Genomic DNA, 16,545 nt, shown 5'->3' on the forward strand with positions numbered 1-16,545 from the left:
CAACCAGGTTAACTTTTTTCCATGGTACGTTTCATCAACCATGTCACATATTTTCCTTGCTCGTCTGGTTTCTGGCCTCCCTCCCCATGAGACCGTGGGTTCCAGGAGAACACAATGTTTTATCTTTTGGTTCCCTGCTATCGCCCCAGAGCCTACGACAGTGCTTGCACATACACAGTTGCTCCTCAATAAATAGTTCTGATGAATAACCCCAAATCCATCTCTACAGTAAGATGTTTTCCGGTGGTGGGGGGTGGGGTAGGGGACAGGGCCAAATGGGCCCCGAGTTCTGGAACAGATTGAGCCTGTGTCCACAAGACGAAGGAAGTTTTCAGGAGGGTGCCTGGAAAGGGAGACAGGGAAAAGAACAGGAAGAAAGGAGCAGAGGCCATACCTGTTCAGCATTTACCTGGGGCACTTTGTCTACAAAACACAATCAATCCGGTGGAAGAAGGGAGAGAAGGAGGAGAGATGTGGGACCAGGTCTGTCTCTGTCTACTTCTCCCTTCTGCCAACGTATCCAACCGCAGAGGAATTCCTGACTGTTCTACCTGCAAAATAAATAAGAATCCATACTTCCCTCCAGCTCCAGTGCCACCACCCTGCTCTGTGCCACCTTCATCTCCAGCCAGGATTATCTCAACAGTCTCCTAACTTGTTTCCACCTTTGCCCCTTACAGTAGACGCTCCTATACAGCATCAGGCCCATCTTTCAGCAATATAGCCAGACCACATCACTCTCCACTCAGACCCTCACGATTTCCAGCCAGCGGCTCAGAGCCTTTGCCCCTAGTTCTCTCCCCAGGTATTCCCTTCCTCACCTGCCCAAATCCCACCTTCTCAAGCAAGCCTCCTCTGCCTACCCCACCTGTTGGATCCCACACACTGCACCACACACTAGCACTCCCCAACCTCCTTATTTGGCCTCCTTATTCTACTTTTTCTTTGGTTCCCTATCACTGACCTCTTCTACCATCCCAGATAATTAACTCATTGATGTTCATGGTTCACCCTCTGCCCCTGCCCCCCCAGAAGGCCAGCTCCACCAGGGCAGGGAGATCTTTGTTTCTAATCAATAACAAAGATCTTTTCATCTTTTGTTCCCCAGCTCATCCCAAACATTAGAGCAGTGCCAGGCACATAGCAGGTGCTCAATTCTTTATTGAATGGTTGACTTGGAGCAGAAGAGAAGCACTGTGGGCTATGTTTTCCTGGGAGCTGAGCTGATTACAAATGAAAAATAAATTTGGGGATTTTAGAAGGCAGGATTCACAGGAGCCAACACCAGTGAAATCTAAGTCGCCTCTTTGGCTACTGGTCTGAAGCAGAACAGCAGCAAAAATAAGGTCTTTGTCCGTTTGTTTCCTTTTTCTGCTCTGTCCGAAACAGGTGTCTTTGCGTTTTTGGTTTTTTTTTTTTTTTGCGACACCAGCTACTTCGGTAACTCGAACGCTGTTAGGTATTTCTCTGCAAAGGTGCTCTCCCCAGCGCGGAAGTGGGAAAACTCAGCAGCTCACCAGGGACCCGCCCGACTCGGAAGAAAGCCTGCTGGTTCCTGGCCGACAACCGGCCAGCAGCTCCCCGCCTGTCCGCGTCGCCTCCCCAGGGGTGATAAAGGTCTCCCAGCGCGGAGCCAAACCACATCCCTCCTCTCCGCCGCTCTCGCTCCCGCGGGGCCGGGGCTGGGTGGCCCTGAACACACAGAAACCAACCCAGGCGGTCCCCTACCCAGCGAGGACGAGCAAAACACCTCGCGGCGGGGACACGGCGCGGCCAAACCCGGGACAAAGGGCCGCGCCCACGCGGGCCTCCCCAGCTGGGGCTCCCAGACCGCGCGGCGGATCGGGGTCCGCTGGGGGGCGGCGGGGCTCGTCACGGGAAGGGGGTGCAAGCGTGTGTGCTGCCCTGTGATGGGCGGATAGAAAGGAGACTGGGCCGAGTCTCCGAGAACAAAAGTCCGGTCCTCCCCGGGGACTGAGAAGAGCCGGGCGGCGGCGCCGAGGCGGGGCGGGAGCCGGGCCAACCAAGTTCGCTCCGGGTCAGATCAACTTTCTGGTCCAGCTCTCCTCCCTGCAGCCTGGGTCCCTGGTCCCCGGGTGAGCGCAGAGGCTGCGCGTCCCCGCAGCGGAGGGTGGGCGGTACCGGGGGCGCTGGGGGCCCCGGTCGCGCAGGCGCCTTCCTCGCCCCCTCGGATTCCCCCGCCCCATCCCTCCCGAGCTCTGTAGGGCGGTTGGGGGAGGGGGATGGCTAGAGCTGGAGCCGAGGGAGGGCGGGAGGCAGACACAAAGCCCTTCCCTCGCCTCCACCTCCCCTCCTTCTCTTCCTCCTCCTCCTCCCGGGCGGGGAAAGTCAGCCCCGCGCTAGTCCGCGGGGCCACCGGTCGCCCCCGCCTCCAGGACCTGCGGGGAGGGCCTGCGCGAGGTAAGGGGCGGCGGCAGCGGAGACCCCACCCCCTGTGCCCGCACCCGGCGCGCCGGGAGACTCCTAGACTGGGGCGGGGGCGTTGCGGGGTTCGAGGCACGGGTGCCGCTCCTCGCACGCTCCTCCCCTAAGGCCTGGGGGCAGAGCGAGCGAGCGGCCTCGGGGGTTTTGGGGACGGGCGGGGGAGGGGGGAACAGGGAGTGGGGGTGCCGGGACGGGGGCAGGGTGGGCTTCCGGGCAAGGATCTTCAGCGGACCTCTGCCGGGGTGGGGGTGGTGAGGAGCCGCCGAGGCTGCGGGTGCGGGCGCACGGGGTGCGGGTGCGGGCGCGCGCGGCGGAGGAGGTAGGGACTTTGGTCGAGTTCTACCTGCGGGGACGCCTACGGGGTGTCAAGTGCGCCCCGCGCCGGCGCGCGCGGCCCGGAGCGGGGTCGCATGCCTGGGTGCCTGGCGAAGACCGGGTACGTGCGCTCAGCCCAGGAGCGGGGCGGACGCTTGGGCTAGGGATTTCCTCCCCCGGGGGGAGAAGCCGGACTGGGGGCAATGGGGTTTTCGCGGTGATTGATGGCAGGCGGAGGAGGAGTCCGGGTTCCTGCCGGGAAGCAATGGGGCCACTTTCCCACTTTGAGGCCTCCTAGCCCCCCACCCCCACCCCCGGGCTCGGCCTCCACCCTTGGCCTCGGCTCCCACCAGCGCAGCGTCCACCCACCCGCGCCCCTCGACGGCCGCGGGACGGCGGGGAGTTTGCAGAATTCAGCTTTAAACCCTGTGATGTGTTGCCAAGAAATACAGGGCGCGACCGACCCCCTGGGCCCTAACCGGCGCCTCGCTTCTCCTCCGAGCTTTCAGATCCTGGGGCGGGGTGGAGTTGGGGGGCTTTCCTAAGTCAGCAGAGGAAGCCGCGCACGAACCCGAGCGCTGTGGAGCGGTAGTTTCTTGCAGGCCTGAGGATTTCAGGCACAGTGGGATTTCTTAGGAACATGCTGTCATCAACAAGGAAACCCCAGAGCACTCTTTGGACCAACAGGACTTTGTAAATATTGCAACAAAAGCAAACATCTGGCGGAACTCGGTCATTAAGAAAAATAGTATTTTAATGCGATATTGAAAAACATCAAATTTCATGTAAAAAATCCACAGTGAACAAAATATCAACATTTTACATCAAGTCCGGGTTGTGGTTATGACCTTGCATCATTGTTCAATGGAAGCAGTGTTTCCAATCGCCCTCAGTTTATCTGGACCCCACCTGGGGGTTTATGAGGCTTGACAGTGGCATGCAGCAGATTATGCAATGCCGACTTCGTATATAGTCATGGGTTTTTTTTGGTTTTACTATGAAATTTTTTTAAATTGAAGTATATAGTTGATTTACAGTGTGTTATTTTCAGGTTACAGCAAAGTGATCAATTACACACACACACACACACACACACACACACACACACACACATATATATATATTTTTTTTCAGATTCTTATCCCTTTTATTTTTTTGACTGTGGAACTCTTACTAACTTTTTACTCAGGTCAGATATGCGAGAGTATTTTGACGAGTGGACATAAAGGTGGGCATTTTCTCTTTTCCAACGTGTCTCTAGAACAATCGTGCAGTCCCTGCTCTGGCACCTTCACAGAGGGCATCGGGGGTCGTGGGTTGGGAGGGGCCTGGGGGGAGACTCACATTTGGGGCTCTAGAAAGTAGGCTGGGGGTTGACAGGAGCTTTGGGGTTTGGGGACTCCGCCTTCAGCATTTGGAGACAGGGGATGTGAGAAGACCAACCTGCTACCGTGACCTCTTTGTCTGGAGACACTGTCCCATAGACAGGTTATCTGAGTAGAGAAGTAGCCCTAAAATAGTCCACCCTTGACTCCCCACTCCAATGCAGGGGCAGATGGGAGCAGCTTGACTCCCAGGTCTGTGGTTTGCGCTTGTTTAGAGATAACTTCCCAGCAGCCGCCCCACCCCATGAGGTCCTCCTCCCCTTCGCCAAATTCAAGGGCCACTACCCACAACAAAGAGGAGTTCCTTCTCCAGAAATACCTCTTTTCAGAGGTAAATCCTCCCCCTCTGCTTGGAGGAGACAGATAACTCATTTCTCCTCTCTCCAAGGGCAGTCACCACTGGGAGGTCAACCTCAACTGGGCCCAAGCAGCACACACGGCCTGCATTCCATCATTTTGCTCTGTGTCCCATTCCCCTCGTATATCCAGTCCTCCTGATGATCCTTCAAGATTCCTAGTGGTTTCAGCTGGGAAGGATTCCCTGGTACGGCACCAGAATTCTTTAGGTGTGTATTACTTATGAGCAGTATGCAATGGCCGCCATTTGCCCACGGTGAACTTCCTAAGGGTGAGAGCCAGCTCCTAGTTCTAACACTTAAGGAATGGGTGTTGAACAAGTGAACAGAAGTATCCCCCTGTAAAAAGCATTTTGAGGAGTTACAGGGCAATAAGTATATCCTTAGCAGATAATATTTTTTTAATATCACTATTATTGCCCTTGACATTTTATTTTTTTAATATTTATTTATTTATTTGTCTGCACCAGGTCTTAGTTGCGGCACGTGGGATCTTCGTTGCCACGTGAGGGATCTTTAGTTGCAGCATGCGGAATCTTTTAGTTGTGGCGTGCAGGATTCTAGTTCCCCAACCAGGGATCGAACCCGGGCCCCCTGCATTGGGAGCACGGAGTCTTAACTGCTGGACCACGAGGGAAGTCCCAGCAGATAATATTTTTATAGTGCTTTATAAAATGCTTGTCCAGATAATATCTCAGTTGTTTCTCACAACAATACTAACAATTCCATTTGGTAGGTGGGAAAACAGAGGCCTGGAGAGGTCAAAGCACCAAAGTTGGAACCAGGGCTCCAGGCCCAGTAATCATTTTGCTGAACCACTGCTGACTTGCTAGAGGTGGCCCTGCTCAGATGCACATCCCACGCAGTGTATGTCCAGAGCAGAATTTACACAGTGGTGTTTTAGGAGGCGATTTTACTAAGGAATTACTAGAGTTACTCGGGTAAAATGCTTTAGAGAAATGCTAGCGTTAAGCAGGTTTTCCACTGCAGGACTTTTCAGTGCCTTTATTATCATTATGTACATTGGGACTCTTTAGGATGACTCCATAACATGTAATGTTTACCAGCTTCTTTTGGCCACAGAACCATGGAACATCTTCCGGATCCAGTGTTCTAACGGGTCCACTTGGGGAAATGTTGCTTAGTTCACTCAAAACCTTCTGACATCTAGGCAGTGTTCAAGGACCACTAGTGTGCAGAATAGTAAACAAACGTATGTTCTGGACATTTAAAAGGCACAGTAATAACCCCCTTGTAAATTTAGAGTAAATTGTTGGTTCCCCAGCTTCTGTGCATCTGATTAACACGAGTCAGTTCTCCCGGGTTTGATCAGATCTGAGGGAACTGGAGGAGTTGGGTAGACAATGCAGACAGGCCCTAGAGAGCATGGGCCCTTCATGCTGCCAGAAGCAGGCAGAGCTCACCCAGCCTCCCCGGAGAACCCCTCAGATGCAGCTGTTTCTATGGAGTGGCCGCTTAGGGCCTCTTGTCCTGATGGTGGCTCGTCTTTGTTGACCGCACCCATCGAGTGGGAAATACAGTTGCCTCCCTTCTTCTCTCCCTGGGAGCTGTGGATCCTGTAGGGGACCCATGTCTACATTTACTCGTGAAGAGGAAGCCGCGGTCACTGTCTGAGTGCCTGGGATCAGAAACAAAGGGCTGCTGACGGTCATCCGTCATCCAGGTCCCCCACTGCAGGAGGTGCAGCCCCCAGTTCAGACACGCGCATTGTTTGAAATTGTTTTGAATTAGAACGGGCCTGCAATCCACTGTGAGGTACTTTTCACAGACCAGTAACCCTGGCTGTTCAGGCTTTATTGCATTTAGGAGAGGAGATGAACAGTGGATTCCAGAGTTCGTATTTCAGGGATTCAGAGGAGAGTGGTGGGTTTGGATTAGCCTTGGGAAAGGTGATGCCGGATCAGAGAGAGGCTGGGTGAACTTAACGTCCGTCTGCTTTTGGATGGGGACATTTCTAGGTTTCCAGTGCTGAGCAAATTATCTTCCAATTTGTTTCATAGATGTTTCCAAAGCACAGAATCTAAGCAGCTCATTTAGAAATCTGTAATTGAATAGGGTGGTGTCACAGAGGTCAAGGAAAGGAATATTTTGAGAAAAATGGACCTATCAGATGGGATGGGTGTTCGTGAGAGGAGGATGTGTGTGTGTGTGTGTGTGTGTGTGTGTGTGTGTGTGTGTGTGTGTCCTTCTGCATGTGTGGCCAAGGAAGAGAGTGGGGAGGAAATACTGAGTGTGATTTCCAACCCGCTGAGTTTTGAAGTCCTGTATGTTACCTGATAGAAATTGTCAATAAGCAGGCAGGGTCAGGGGGTCACAGGGGTGCTGTGGGGGACTGGAGCAGGGGAGTTGGTGAACTCACCCAGAGAGAGGCCACGGGCCAAGCAGAATGGCGTCAAGGTAGAACCTAGAAGCCCACATCCAGATCCAGGGAAGGAAAGAGAAAGAGCCTGCATTGATGATGAGCCGGACAACCCAGAACTTTCAACTCACTAGTTCCTGGCCATCGTGTGTTGTGATTGACCAGGGCCCAGGCTTACCCCAGATTGTGAATTTTTTTTTTAACAGACATCATATTAGTTTCAGGTATATAACTTAATGATTCAATATTTCTATATATTGTGAAATGATCACCATAAGTCTAGTTAACATCCGTCACTGTTGAGTTACAGAATTTTTTTTCTTGTGATGAGAACCTTTAAGACCTATCTGCTTTCAGCAACTTTCAAATATGCAATACAGTATTATTAACTATAGTCACCATGCTGTTCATTACATTCCATGACTTATTTATTTTATACCTGGAAGTTTGTACCTTTTGACCATCTTCACCCATTTCTTCCCCATCCCTACCCCCTGCACCTGCAACTCTGGCAACCAGCAATCTGTCCTCTGTATCTATGAGCTTGGTTGTGTGTGTGTGTTTTCAAGATTCCATATATAAGTGAGACCATAAGGTGTTTGCCTTTCTCTGTCTGACTTATTTCACTTAGCATGATGCCCTCAACGTCCATTCATGTTGCTGCAAATGGCAAGATTTCATTCTTTTTGATGGCTAGATAATGTTCCATTATATCTATGTACCGCATCTTTATCTGTTCATCCATCAGTGGACACTTAGGTTGTTTCCATATCTCGGCTATTGTAAATAATGCTGCAGTGAACATGGGGTGCAGATATCTTTTCAAGTTAGTGTTTTCATTTTCTTTGGATAAATACCCAGAAGTGGAATTGAAGGATCATATGGCAGTTCTAGTTTAAATTTTTTGAGGAACCTCCATACTGTTTTCTATAGTGGTTGCAGCAATTTACATTCCCACAAATAGCACACAAGTGTTCTCTTTTCTCCACATTCTCACCAGTATTTGTTAACTCTTGTCTTTTTGATAATAGCCATTCTAATGGGTGTGAGGCGATATCGAATTTCCCTCATGATTAGTGATGTTGACCATCCTTTCATATGCCTGTTGGCCATCTGTACATCTTTGGAAAAATGTTCAGATCCTCTGCCCATTTTTTAATCAGATTGTATGATTTTTTTGCTATTGAGTTGTATGAGTTCTTTATGTATTTTGGATATTAACCCCTTATCAGATATATGATTTGCAAATATTTCCTCCCATTCAGTAGGTTGCCTTTTCATTTTGTTGATGGTTTCCTTTGCTGTGCAGAAGCTTTTTAGTTTGATGTAGTGCCACCTTGTTTGTTTGTTTATTGTTTTTGTTGCCCTTGCTTTTGGTGTCAGATCCAAAAAATCATTGCCAAGACTGATGTCAAGGAGCTTGCCACCTATGTTTTCTTCTGGGATTGCTATGGTTTCAGGTCTTATGTTCAAGGCTTTAATCCATTTTGAGTTAATCTTTGTGTATGGTGTAAGATAGTGGTCTAGGTTCATTGTTTTGTATGTGGCTGTCCAGTTTTCCCGACATCATTTATTGAGGAGACCGTCCTTACCCGTTTTTAAAATTCTTGGCTCCTTTGTTGTAAATTAATTGACCATATATGTGTGGGTTTATTTTGGGGCTCTCTTTTCTGTTCCATTGATATAATGTGTCTGTTTTTATGGCAATACTGTACTGTTTGATCATGATAGCTTTGTAATATAGTTTGAAATCAGCAAACTTGATGCCTCCAGCTTTGTTCTTCTTTCTCAAGATTGCTTTGGCTATTTGGGGTCTTCTGTGGCTCCATACAAATTTTAGGAGTGTTCTAAATATTTCTGTGAAAAATGCCATTGGAATTTTGGTAGGGATTGCATTGAACCTATAGATTGCTTTGGGTAGTATGGGCATTTTTAACAATGTTAGTTTTTCCAGTCCATGAGCACAGAATATCTTTCTGTTTAATCCCTGAGAAATGTGGAGTGTCAGCTGAGAGTGTGAATAGATCCACATCAGTTAATACTAGCAAACTGACTCTAAAGAATTATCACATATTGAATGAATGAGTGATTAAATGACACTGTTTTTGGTAGTAGAAACTTTTAAAACTTGCTAATGCTATGGTGAAAGTCTAAACAGAGCCATTTTGCAGAAGTTTCTTAAAAGCTAAAGTTGGATTTGAGGAGGAGCAGGGGATGAAGTTATGGGCACTCCACGTGAGATGTCTTATTCTGGTCAAGAATCTTTGGTGGCAAGGAACCCCATTAGTAACTTTGAATAAGCCCAAAAGTTGTAGGAGGGTTTATGAAGGTATGCCGATTCGTTTAAGCCATCATTTTTTTTTTTTTTTGGCAAAAATCCTTATTTTAAAACCTAAAGGAAAGAATCACATGTCCACTCCAACAGCTTTACCGGCTTTTTAGCAGTGATTTCAATGATGATGCTGTGCTTCATAGTGTACAAATGAGAAACTAATTTAGGAAGTGCATTACCAAACTTGGGTCTACTCGCCCACTGCACAGCAAAGCCAGTCTACTGACACCAAGTTGTGGTGAAGGAAAGTGTGGTGTTTATTTGCAGGGCATCAAGCAAGGAGAATGCCTGTGCTCAAAATACCTGAACTCCCTGATGACCTTCAGACAAGGGTTTTTCAAGGCAACATTAGGGGTAGGGGTCATAGGCTACATGGTCAGCTCGTGGACATTCTTCTGATTTATTGGTGGTGAGGTGACAAGGTGAAGTTTCTGGAATCTCAATCATCAGTCTTCTGGTTCCAACGACCATGTAGACATCATGTAGTTGCCGTCCTCCACCTGGGTGGGGGTCTTAGTTTTTGCAAAACAACTGGAAGATATGCATCAGGTGTTAGCTATATCCCTTGAGGAGGAACTAGGAGTCCTGCGACTGTTTTATGGCTGAATTGTTGTTTAAGCTATTATTACTTTTCTTGTTGGACTGCTTTTCCTTTGTTTCTGCATTTTCTCACTTCTCTAATTATTCACTACCTGACTCTGCTCTTTGGAACTCGTGGAAGGCCTAGGAGACTAAAATTTTTTTACAGACAAGAAGTGCGGGACTCTGAGGTCTCATACCTCTGAAGGCCCTGCAGGGCCCTGCTTGGTTTCAGGTGTTCTAATTACTGTGAGCTTCTGTCTCATTTGTATTTGATCATGACTTGTGGTCAAGTGACGGTCAACGGAGTTATTATGTAATTCCCCCACTTGCTTGAAATTCTCGAAAGTTGAGCATTTTAAAGATAAGGCTTGGGTGAAACATTTGTATTTTACCATTTTTAATGAGTTAAGTCTATTTTAATTGAGTAGGTTAAGTCTAATTGAGTAGGTTAAAATTGAATTAAGTCTATTTTAATTGAGTAGTAAATGAGATAAACGACAGGTATTTTAGATTTCATGTATATGATTTCATGTTAGGTCAGACATGCAAAATACAGAAATCCAAACATTCAGCTAGTTGAAATATTAGCTCGTTGAACTTTATTTGCTTTAAAAAGCTTTTTTTTCCCCCTTTATTGAAGATATCACCACAGGTTTTATTACAAATATCTAACTCCCCATTGCATTTAAACTCAGGTTTGAGTACAAGAACATTTTTGAAAAATGAATTGAGGCAGATGTCTCTCCTGGATGGTTAGGGAGGGGCACCTTCACAGGTCAAATTGCTCCTGGACCCTGTGTCCCCAGAAATCAGCCAAGACCCCCCCCCATGACCCCACAGGGCCAAAACCAGAGACCGTATCTCTGTAACCAGCCTGGGGTTTGGCTGCCTTCAACATGTGGCGACAGAAAGTGAGACGTCATCTAAACAACCATCCTCGTCTCACGATCCAGACTTTGTTCAACTAAGTGCTGTGCATTCGTGACTTTTTATCACACAAATACTTTCACTTTCCATGGAGTCAAATGCCTGGACTTTTCCTATGGACTTCTTTAATTGGCTCCTGTGCGTAGAAGTCCTTTCTGCATCCTCAGTCAGCGAGCCACGTACAGTTTCTTCTTATTTTGATGCTTTCAGTTTTACAGGTGACTGTTGAAATTCACTTGGAATCACTTGGCAGATGGTCTGTGAAGTCAGGATGCAACTTCATTCTTTTTGGTCCCCACTAGTTTACCCAAAGGCCCAGCGTCATTTGGTGAATGAACCCAGCTCTCCCCAACTCTGTAAAACAGGCTGTATTTAGCTGAGCAAATCCCACTCCACTTTTCACCTCTTTATCTTTCTTTCCTCTTGTCCCCCAGATTTTCTTGGCAATGTTCGCCTTAATTCTTCCCATTAGTTTTATTCCATGGCGTTAGTTAGGAGTTGTATTAGGCCTAGCCACCGGTTTGGGAAGACCTGAGACATGGTTTTTGATTCTCTTCCCCCATTAGTTGAATTAGAGCCTGTAGGCATTTCTTGTGCAGATTCAGGCCTCACTGATTTCCTAGGCAGCAGGATGCCTGGGGGAGAAGATACAAACCTGGGCTGGTCCTGCAGGGATGTGGTTGCTTTTGGTTTCAGTGATGCTGGGAGGTGTGGGTCCTGGCTGACTTCCGGGATGGGCGCCAAGGTTCCTTTGGGATCTGACCTCTGCAGGTATCCCTCTGTAATTCCCGGCCTGAAGGGCCCCTGGCCTTGAAGGGGATACTTACAAACACTGGTGAGGACGGGCCAGGGTGGTCAGTGTTCCACTCATGTTACTGAGTCCAAGCTCATACCGCTCGCCACATGACAGGCCAGTAAATGGAGAGACGAGTTGTTGGGGGAAGGAATGGTGACTTTATTTGGAAAGCCAGCTGACTGAGAAGATGGTGGACTTGCGTCCCAAAGAGCCATCCCCCTCTCTTGAACTCTGTTTCCCTGGGACTGTGGTACCTCCTGGGGGTGGAGTCATGTCAAAGAGCAGGGGGCTGGCAGAGGGCAGCGACCTCCTTCTTCCATCCAAGGGTGTTGTGACTGCACATAGAAGGGGCATTTCCTCCTGTCCTGGGTGTCACAGAGGAGCACAGTGGAAGGGATTAGCTGGATGGACGGGGTGGTGGGTGTTAGCTGGTATCCGCTGGGTTTGGGATAGAGGAGGGTCCAGTGCAAAGAACAAGAACCAGGAGGAGTGTGGACGTTTGGGGGAAGAATGCGCTGTTCACTGTGGCTCCACTATGGACCCGAGCTTCCCCGCCTGTGAAGTGTGGAGAGAGGGAGGCCGTGGTCCAGGCCCTCTGAGGGCTCCTAGACCAGGGAGGCAGGTGCTTCACATGCGGGACCAGCAGAGGCCGGCTTAGGGCAGCATCATGTCCTGAAGACCCAGACCGTGTGGAAAGATGGAGAGGGTCTCAGAGGGAAAGCTGTCATCAGCTGCCCTGGGTGGAACGGCTCAGGCCCTGCGGGGAATTGCGCTCTATTTTTGATCTAAGTAGAATCTCAGCTTCCTTTGTCTATAAGAGGAGATAAGGGGGCATCTTCACAGGAAAGTGCTGGAGACAGTGTGGGACCCAGGAGAGTGGCCGGATCCGAGGCCAGCTCACTGGACGCAGGCATCGTTGTGCCCCCTCGCGGGTCAGTCTTTGGCCGACGGCCGCCCCAAGCGCTTCTGGCTCCTGCGCGCGGTCCGAGCAGGGCCCGTCAGCCTGAAGGCTGTCCTCCCGCAGAGACAGGGGCGCCGGCGGTGGGAGGGAAGATGTGTTTGAAAGTCGCACAGGGACCCGCGCAGACCTGGCCTGGGACGCTTGTTCTCAGCCCCACAGAAGCCGGCAGGGTGGGTGGTTGGAAGGTGGTCCCTCCTCCATTTCTTGGGATGGTGCGAGGCACAGGAGTTTCTTGCTAACCCTCTGCTGTGAGGGATAATGTGTGCGGCTTACCGGCCCATGGTGGTCACGCTGGCTCACCAGAAGCCATCTCTGAAGCTTCCTCACCATGTTGATTTCCCTCAGTTCTGCGGCAGGTATTTATGCCCTCAGATCTTATTGGAAATAGTCAACATAATCACAGGATGCCTGTAACTATGCAAAGAGCCTTCGTGGACATAGTTAGCCCTTGGGTTCTACCACTGTTGGCTCCCAGTTCCTTGAAGACTGATGAGGTGTAGGACAGGGGACATTGAGAACCTCAGGGAACTTTAAGATCTGAAGAGCTTCTTAATCCTGTCAGGAGACGACAACATAAATCCTCACTGTCCCGGCCAGTCACTAAATACACCTAAGCATCTGAGTGCATTCGTACCTGCACCTTCCATCTTTTCTGTGCTGTAGTCACCCTCCCCCCCCCCCCCCCCCCGGTTCTGGTAGTTTGCACCAGCCCCGCAGTGGAAGCGTAAGACCATGGACTTGTGAATTGCTTCAGACTAGCCAATCACAGGAGGCTTCAGAGATGAATGAAACCCATGGCTACCAGGGGCTGCAATTCAACCTGCAGACCCTCCCGTGATAAGGAGTCCACTCATCTGCTCTTCTGAGAACCCAGCAGCTGGAATAAGGGTTGAGACAGAGAAGCCAGAATTACATGACAGTACCACGTGGTCTGAGATGAGATTTTTTTTTTTAATTGAGTACAGTTGATTTACAATGTTGTGTTAATTACTGCTGTACAGCAAAGTGACTCAGTTATACATACATATGCACTTTGTAAAATATTCTTTTCCATTATGGTTTATCGTAGGGTATTGAATATAGTTCCCTGTGCTATACAGTAGGACCTTGTTGTTTATCCGTCCTATATATGCTAGCTTATATCTGCTGACCACAACCTCCCACTCCATCCCTCCCCCAACCCCCTCCCCCTTGGCAACCACAAGTCTATTCTCTATGTCCGTGATTCTATTTCTGTTTCATAGATATTTGTGTCATATTTTAGATTCCACATATAAATTATATCATATGGTATTTGTCTTTCTCTTTCTGACTTCACGTAGTATGATAATCTCTAGGTCCATCTATGTTGCTGCAAATGGCATTATTTTGTTTTTTATGGCTGAGTAGTATTCCATTGTGTGTGTGTGTGTGTGTGTGTGTGTGTGTGTGTGTGTGTTTATATATATATATACATACCACATCTTCTTTATCCATTCATCTGTCAGTGGACATTTAGGTTGTTTCCATGTCTTGGCTGTAATGCTGCTATGAACGTAGGGGTGCGTGTATCTTTTTGGATTATAGTTTTGTCTGGATATATGCCCAGGAGTGGGATTCCTGGATCATATGGTAACTATTTTTAGTTTTCTGAGGAACATCCGTACTGTTTTCCACAGTGGGTGCGCCAACTTACATTCCCACCAACAGCGTTGGAGGGTTCCCTTTTCTCCACACCCTCTCCAGCTTTTGTTATTTGTACACTTTTTAATGATGGCCATTCTGACCGGTGTGAGGTGATACCTCATTGTAGTTTTGATTTGCATTTCTCTAGTAATTAGTGCTGTTGAGCATCTTTTCATGTGCATATTGGCCATCTGTATTCTTTGGAGAAATGTCTATTTAGGTCTTCTGCCCATTTTTGGATTGGGTTGTTTGTTTTTCTGTTGTTGAGTTGTATGAGCTATTTGTATTTTGGAAATTAAGCCCTTGTAGGTCACATCATTTTCAAGTATTTCTGAGATGAGATTTTAAACATTATGATTCAAGCTCTCAAGAGATCTATCACCAGATCTAATTTTAACTATCGATATAAGGTAGAAATATCTATTTCTTAGTTTTTTCCTAAGGTATTTTTCATTTCGTGTAAGTATCAAGAAACCATTAAAATAAGAATTGCAAGAGAAAAAAATGATCAACTGTAAGGGTAAAAGAAAATGAATAGTTTGAAAATGTAGCATTTTCACTTCTGTTTTTCCATAAGTCCATTTAAAGTCCTGGGTCTTAGTTGTTGTTTACTGTTCTGTGGGATTCTCTATACATCCCATGAAAGATGATACATCCCGTGAAAGTATGGGAGGCTTCAGGGTAAGCTGTACTCAGTTCTTCCAGAGAGAGAAAAAGAGCCTGGCATAAGAACCAAGACTTCGTAGTTCTCAAAGATTTTGATGCTTTTCTAAATTAAACAGCATTCTAGAAACAGAGATAAAAATCAATGAATTATGGCAAAGTAGTCGTTAAAGTTTGACTGAACTGAAGGTCCTTATACAGCTGCATGATTAAGTATTATGTAATTTAGCAAAACTGCCTTTGAGGAAACATTTTTTGGTGAGTGCTAGGAAAATGGACCAAGCTATTAAGCCATTTGACTTCAAGCACGTTTACACACCATGTGAAAACCCAGCACAGAAGCAAGGAGAAAACCCTCTGACTGATAAAGCATTTTCCAATAAACTTAACGTTTAACAGAAAAGGTCTTCGAATGGACGGTGAGGGGACCCGATCCGCCTTGCCCTCTGTCTCGAGGAGGGGATGTGGAATCTTGTTTTTCCTGTAGCGTTGCTTTGGCTTGGCCACAACCATGCTCTACAATCCATTGACCCTGCCACCTGGTCACTGCCCCTCGTCCACGTCACATCCTCACCTGTGTCCTTCTCAGCCTGGATCTCGGGGTCTGGGGTTATAGCTGTTCCTTTGCATAAACGTTAATTTTCTTGTCTCTCTCAGGGGACTCCCCTGACTGAATCCAAACCCTGGTCTGTGTCTGCACCAGGCAGGCAGACAGGCTGGAAAACCACGGGCGCGTTGAGGGTTTGTGGCCATTGATCTCAAGGGCTCCTGTTCCATTTATCAGTCCGTCCGCTGTCCTCTTCAGATCAGATTTGACAGACTTAAAAAAAAAAAAATCACATTCACATATATACGGGAGATAAAGTTTCAGAAACTAACACTGCTCTGATGTTTCCTTTTCCCTTCTCTCTGATCCTATCCTATTTCATTTACTTAAAGTGTGCTGATGGTGACCGTCTAAATCGATTTCACAGGCCACTAATGGGCTTGGAAAAAAAGAAGCCCCGGACTATTTCATGCTGATTCCTCCCTTCTAGAACCTCCCACGCACTCCTCGCCCTCCTCACTCTCAGTTGATGACCTTACTTCTTATTTCACTGAGATGCTAGAATTAGAAGAACTTCCATGACTCCTGCCCTGAAACTACCAACAGACCTGCACCTGGATGTACCTTCTGTGTCCCCCTCCTGCCACGATGGATAGATCATCTGTCCTCCTCTCTGGGGTCCACCCCTGCGCTGGTGCAGTGGACCCCAAGTTTTCCCCATACTCGAGGACATCCCTCCCACAGTGGCTCCCTCTGTGTCCTGGATCACCAGTTTCCTGGCGTCTCTCCCAACTCACTTCCGTCCAGGTACAGTCATACCGTCGTATCACCCATCTTTAGAGAAGCTTCCCCTGACCCCACACCTGCCTCCCACTCCTCCCTTTTCTCAGGGGTGTGTTCTCTGTCCCCACTGCCCCGCCCATTCTTTCCTAGACCCACTCCCATCAAGGTCTTGTAACCCCATCTGACCTTGTCAGGGGCACCCGTGACCTCCACGTTGCCACATCCTGTGGCCAGTTTTTGGTCCCCATCTCCCTCCGTCTTCCAGTAGCATCAGACACAGGTACCCGCTCTTCCTTCTTAAAAATCCTTGGCTTTCAATGCCACACTTTCTCTCGCTTTTCCTGATTCTCTGGGGGCTCCTTCTCAGCCTCCTTTGCAAGCCCCCCTGCCTTTTCCTTAATTCCTGAC

At 48.3% G+C, this 16,545-nt stretch overlaps 1 protein-coding gene across 1 annotated transcript in view; it reads left to right on the forward strand.

The window, feature by feature from the left end:
• The first annotated feature begins 2,295 nt into the window (after positions 1 to 2,295).
• The window catches only part of RIN2 (Ras and Rab interactor 2), a 219,655-nt gene continuing 205,405 nt past the window's right edge, over positions 2,296 to 16,545 (forward strand). The window contains exon 1 of the mRNA XM_082670024.1: positions 2,296 to 2,421. The gene's annotated coding sequence lies outside the window, so the exon portion shown is untranslated. The remainder of the gene's footprint in view (positions 2,422 to 16,545) is intronic.

This window comes from Grampus griseus (assembly GCF_964374135.1).
Source record: "Grampus griseus genome assembly, chromosome: 14".
In the NCBI taxonomy this organism is placed as follows: domain Eukaryota; kingdom Metazoa; phylum Chordata; class Mammalia; order Artiodactyla; family Delphinidae; genus Grampus; species Grampus griseus.